The sequence below is a fragment of the Nicotiana attenuata genome, unplaced genomic scaffold (genome assembly GCF_001879085.1).
Source record: "Nicotiana attenuata strain UT unplaced genomic scaffold, NIATTr2, whole genome shotgun sequence".
NCBI classification, from domain to species: domain Eukaryota; kingdom Viridiplantae; phylum Streptophyta; class Magnoliopsida; order Solanales; family Solanaceae; genus Nicotiana; species Nicotiana attenuata.
In genome coordinates, this window is record NW_017670375.1 from 331,730 (window position 1) to 338,551 (window position 6,822).

Below are 6,822 nucleotides of genomic sequence, written 5' to 3' on the forward strand. Positions count from 1 at the left end.
AAAATCAACATATTAATTAACTAGGATGTTAATCTACAAGAATCCACGATAAAACAAGATGAAAATGCCCAAAATAGGCTAAAACTTGAGTCTCACGAGTGCTGCTGCTATCTGATATCTAAAACTTGACCTAGAAATAATAAAATATTCTATTTATACTAGGCTAGAAAAACTGGACAAAAATACCCCTACGGGGCTGGCGCGGACCGCGCAGAAATGCAGCGCGGCCGCGTAGGGGTCTTGGACTTCGATCACTCACTTCTGAAGCTGGGGACGCGGACCGCGTAAGAAGGTAGCGCGGCCGCGCAGGCTGATGGGCGCGGACCGCGCAACAATGAAGCGCGACCACGTGGACACAAGAGCTGACCGCGTGGAAAGGAGTGCGGACTGCGCATGGAAACCCTTGAAATGTATACTCTCTGAATCTCCTAGCGCGGCCGCACAGCAAATCAGTGCGGTCCGCGCTAGGTCCTCTTGTCCCCACTTCAATGATTTTTGACACTTGAGCAGGTTTCACTCCGTTTCAAGCCGATTTTTGACTTTTGTCATCTTGTCGCTCAAACCTGCAATCAAGCGCACTTTGTAAGCATTCTGGGTCTATTTTATGACAATTCATACATAAAGCATAGGCAAGTATGGGCATAAAACATGTTAAAATCACAGTTATCAACTCCCCCAAACTTAAACCTTTGCTTGTCCTCAAGCAAATAAGATAAGACCCACCCCTCAAAAGGAAACATCCAAGTAATTCCAGCTTATCCTAAGGAAGAGTTTGGTACCCGGGTGACTGGATTTGAAATACCAGAAGGAGTCAAAGATTGGATATCCCACCTCCGTTCCATAACTGCGGATCAGATAGAGTGGACACTGGGTGGGCTTCCCGTTGATGAGATTGTATAGATGCCTGCCACCGGTCCTTACTTCCTGCTAATGGGTCTCCAAAGCATCCAACCATATGCCGCATGCCCGATCTGAGACAACTTGGAAGATTCCAGATAGTCCCCAAAGACGAAGATCTTAGTATTCATGTAGTTGAAATCCGCTCCGAGGCTCAATTTCCTGAAGGAGTGGTTCGCCAGAATTGGAGCAAATGCCAGTATCTGGGGACAAAAACCCGAGTGCGTGATTTATCCCGGGGTGAGGTTTCACCAGGTTATCTTGCTTGGTATGGGAAGAGAATCGCGGCCAATGATGAATCTGAAAGGCCAACCAAAAGGCCCCACATCCAAGAGTTTGTTGACGCGTCACAAGAACACTGGGCTTGGTTGACCAAAGAGAATGACTATAGGGCTACCATAAGCAAGCTAGAAGGGCAAATCAGAGACATTAAAATTTGATAGTGGTTTACAGGGCGCTGCTGATGAAGGAGAGAAGAAAAAGTTGGCTCGAGAAAATGAAGCCCTCCGAGCCCAGATTCAGAGGATGAAGATAGCTGCTGAAAACCCGGGAAGAAGTAGAGCAGACGAAAAACTCATAAACGGTCTTAGGCAGAAAGTGTGTGAGTTTGGAACCGATTTGGAAAAGGCCGAAGATGAATTAGCAAGAGCCCGGGAAAAGTTGGCAAAGAACGCAGAAGGACGGGCAGGGTTTGTTAAGCAATTAAAAGGAAAGTATGACAAAGAGGTCGCAAGTTTAAAGAAAACGCTAACTACCCTTGAGAATGAAATGGATCAACAAACAAAGAACTTCAAGGAAGAAAGAGAACATTGTTTTGCATTGATGTCTCGACTGGAAGAGGACATGCGGCAGTTGCAGGAACGAAGCCATACGGACACCCAAGTTCTGGAAGCTAGATCTCAACAAATTGGACGCCTACTCCAAGAGAAAGGCATCATTAGAGAAAGGATTAGAGGAATTGCTGATTATATCGTCATGAAATGCCATGACTACAAGGATATGACTAGATCCACTTTCTTCGCCGTTGTGATGACCTTTGTTCGCCAGATAATGGACGACCTGGATCGCCTCCAAGAAGATATTGCACGTAGGCCCGCGTCGAGACCGACTGATGTCCCGCGGGCCTCTGGAGTAGTATTGGAGGCACTTATGTATTCCTGATTTTTCTTTTCGAGTCTGTATTTCAGTTTTCTTTTAGATTCTGTTAGTCTACTGTGAGTCTGTTTTTCATTTTTTAGTTCTAAAGTCTGTATGATGGAGTCTTTGTAATAGAGCAAAAGCAGAAGTTTTTATTTAATGAAAGTTTGAAAAAAAACCAAAAATTTTCTTCCTTTTATGTCGCATTTATCCCCTGAACTACGTAATGATCTGATTCACGTGGTGTTGTGATATGTTGGCAATCCCCATCGGATCCGATCATAGCTTTAGATAATCGAATAAGAAAGAAAATGATGAAAAGAGGGCACAAGAAAAAGAGAGAAAACAATGCAAAAGAGAGAGCGCAAAGAAAAGAGAGAAAATAATGAAAAAGCGTAAAGAAAAGAAAAAGATTCATAGATCTGGGAGGTAACAAAAGCCAGGATGAGACATGCAACCGTTGCAAAACATGTAGAAAAATGTTTAACTGTCTAGGTGCATTGCATTCCCCCAACGTGCGATTCCCTATGTGTTAAATGTCTCAAACTAACCGGTTTGTTGTGTATGCTGTTGAGAACAGGTTTTGTTTTAGGTGGTTCGTTTTGTGGTAACCTGGCTTTCCACCCTTACTTCACGATATCTAAAGGGAGTGTTGAAATGACATCAGAGAGTCACCTACCAATCATTAACCCCTCAGAGGATAGACCGGCATCAGTTATCCCAACCTCAGACTCAGCAACTGCTGAAGAAAATAGAATACTGCATCTCCGCATGTTGGAAATGTGGGACGCCTGGTCTAACAGCAGAGAACCGCCAAGTGCAATCCCTGGATTTCCCGAACTAATTCCCAGGACGAGTGGAACCTCCAACGTCCCTATAACTAATCCGTTCACCTCGTTCGGTACCCCACTATGTCAACTCATCTCGTCGGAACGCCTTTTGAGGTTCGCCCCCAGGCACTATTTTTGGGAGTATCTTCTACAATATTCACTGCACTGCCAACTTCCACTACTGCACAGCCAACAGTGCCCAGACCATGTTTTGAGCCGTCAGCCTTTACTTTCCAAGTACCACAATTTCAACTGGACACGGCTCATGTCACCCCAAACTCTTACCCACAGCACCCTCGGTATGAATCTACCATGGAACAAGAGAGAACTGTGAAGAACCCCGAGCAAGAAGAGATCACTCGGAAAATGAAAAGCATCGGACAAAGTCTCAAGAACATGCAAGGCCTGAGTGGCCAGAAGAGTGTCTCCTACGCTAACTATCGCATGTTTCCTCATATTCATCTGTCCATCGGATTTAAGACGCCAAAATTCGAAAAGTATGATGGGCATGGAGACCCGATTGCCCATTTGAAAAGATACTATAATCAGTTAAGAGGGGCGGGCGAAAAGAAAGAACTATTGATGGCTTACTTCGGAGAGAGCTTAACTGGAATCGCATCTGAATGGTATATGGACCAGGACATCTCCCACTGGCACATATGGGATGACTTGGTGCGAGACTTTGTCAGACAGTTCCAGTACAGTGTGCACATAGCTCCAGATAGAAACTCTTTGTCCAATCTCAAAAAGAAGTCTTCAAAAAGCTTCCGAGAGTACGCTATCAAATGGCGTGAGCAAGTGGCCAGGGTAAAACCCCAATGGATGAGACCGAGATGGTTAGTGTCTTCCTACAAGCCCAAGAGGCGAATTATTTCCAGAACATGATGTCCGCCATGGGCAAGCCGTTTGCAGAATCCATAAAGATTGGGGAAATGGTGGAAAATGGTTTGGAAACAGATCGCATCATGAGCCAATCAGCTATAAGAGCCACTTCTCAAGCAATCCAAAGCGGGTCGGGGGGTGTAGCAAACCGGAAGAAGAAAGAAGAGGTAGCAATGATGGCCTCAAGCCTGAGAAACCCCCGCCAACCCCGAGGTTACTTTGGTTCCTCTTCCAACACCCCGCAACATTACTACCCTCACTAAGATGCGGCATATGCCATGACTCCTCAGCCTTATGCAGTAATGAACGCCCAGCCATATGCTCGGCCGCAATAACATTACAATCAGAGCGGAGCTCCACCTCTAATAAACAATCCTCCCAACCAAGCCCCATATAATCCACGTCCACCACAGAATAATTTTCCATATAACGCCTGTCCCCGTGAACCACCCAGAAAAACTAACTTCACACCCATTGGTGAAACATATTCTAGCCTTTTCCCAAAATTGGTCCAAATGGGTTTGCTACAGCCCGTACCTCCAAACGGGAAAAACCCAGAGTCACCGTCCTACCGTCCAGGTACCAGATGTGCTTATCATTCAGGGGCAGAAGGGCACGACACTGAAGATTGTTGGACTCTTAAGAGGGCGGTCGAAATTCTGATAGAACAAAAGCTGGTAGTGTTAAGGGATGAGGAAGTCCCCAATGTAACTAATAACCTATTGCTGGCTCACGACAACAGGCTAGTCATTGGGATGATATGTGAGGACGAAGAATTTGACCCAGCTTTGAAGGCTATCATTGCTATCGCCGACGTAGAAAAGAAACCCAAAGCGGTAGCAAAGCAAGCTAAGGATGAGAAGAAGAGCAACTCCACTCCTCAAAGCATAGAAAAGGTTTTGGAAACCAAGACAGGGGTAGTACCTCCTAAAGATGCCGTTCTCTATGTTCCCAGGGCCCCCAGAAAGGAACAGTTCGTGTTGAGTCCCTACAAAAGGTTTGAGCAAAACAAGGTTACGTTGAAGGTACAAAAGATGTACGTACCAAAGGGGACATATGTGGCGCGGGGGCCGATAATTTCACCCAGGCTGACTGAGCCCGTGGTTATCAGCTGCGCACCATAGAATCCCATGAAGGACCCCACTTCCGTCCCCAGGAACTATAATAAAGCAGTGGTGACGTACAAGGGAAAGGAAATCATGGGGGACGCGAATGAAACGAACCCGTCTAGGAAGTACCTCAACTTAGAAGAATTGAACAAGACCTAGCAGAAGCGTTTTCGCTTAAAAAGCCAGTCAATGCTGAGGAGGCAAAGGAATTCTTACGAAAGATGAAAACCTTGGACTACGCTGTGATTGATCAACTCAGGAAGTCTCCCTCTCAGGTCTCACTTTTGTCCCTGTTGATAAGCTCGAATGAGCATCAGAAAGTGCTGTTAAAGACGCTTAATGAGGCATATGTTCCGGTCGACACCACTGTTGAACAATTGGAAAGAATGGCGGAATGATTTTTTGAAGTCAACCGGATCTCATTCAGCCGAAATGACTTGCCTTCAGAAGTGGCTGCCCATAACAAAGCTCTTCATTTGACCGTTAAGTGTAAAGGATACTATGTGAAAAGTGTTACGTTGGACGGCGGATCTGGGGTTGACATCTGCCCTCTCTCAACCTTACAGAGGATGGAAATTGGGACTGAAAGGATTAGACCCAACAATGTTTGCGTACGTGCTTTCGACGACATCAAGAGGGATACAATAGGGGAGATTGATTTGGTCCTAACCATAGGTCCTGTGGATTTTGAAGTAACATTTCAGGTTTTGGACATGGACACCTCTTACAACTTTCTCCTAGGAAGACCCTGGATCCATGTTGCAGGAGCCGTACCTTCTACTCTCTACCAAATGGTTAAGTTTGAACATGAGAACCAAGAAATAGTGGTCCACGGAGAGGATGAGCAGTCAATCTACAGGGACCCGTCAGTCCCATGTTTGGAGGCTAGGGAGGGTAGGCATAGTCTACCAAGATTTTGAGATCGTGGTCGCGGACCAGTGTGAGGAAGGAACCCCGTGTCCTCAACCCTTCTTGTCAAACGCGTCAATCATGGTCGCCAGTTAAATGATCAAACACGGGTACAAGCCCGGGAAAGGGCTCGGGGTATCTTTGCAAGGCATCACGGAGCCCATCACTCTGACTGCCAGTGAGAAATTCTTTGGCGTAGGTTTCCACGCTACAGAAGCCGACGTAAAATGAGCTGATGAACGTAAGAACAATGGGTGGGTCCTGCCTCAGCCGGTCCCGCATCTCTCCAGAACGTTTGTTAAGCCAAGGTACATAGAAGAAGAAGAGGAGGCCTTCACGGCCGAAGAAATTGAGGACATTTGTGGGGAAATGAGGCAAATGATGTATGAGGTTCACATGGTCCAGTCGGGTGAAGGCTCAAGCACTGCTGAGGTGCAATATATGGGGCCCGATGCCAAGCTTCAAAATTGGAAGGCTACTCCATTCCCAGTCAGGCGGGAATCCCAGTGGTTCAGTCTTGCCATCTTTTCTGCATTACGAGTTATTTCAGGGTGTAACTCAAATGTTTTTAGTTTATTGTCTTTTAAATTCCTATGTAAACCCTCCTATCTTCAAATTCAATGAAATAAAATCAATATTTCATCGTCTATGAATCTCTTTCTTTATTCTTTCTAATTTTTGTTATTTTTTTTGTTCTTATCTCTCTTTTCAGTTCTAATAATGCGGACTTAAATAACATGACATGTTTGCGGACTTCATGCCCAGATCTTAATACGCTGTCTAACTGTGAAATAATGAATCAAGAACCAGAATATGATGAAGATGAGGCTTTTAGGGAAATAAACCGAGAATTGGAACAATTTGAGAATAAGCCAAAGCCAAACTTAAATGAAATCGAGCCAGTTAATTTGGGTAGTCCGGAAGAGGTCCAGGAAACCATGATAAGCATTCACGCTGATGAAAGAACTAGAGATGCATTGGTCCAACTTTTGTTCGAATTCAAAGACGTGTTTGCCTGGTCCTATGATGATATGCCAGGATAGAGTGTTGATTTAGTG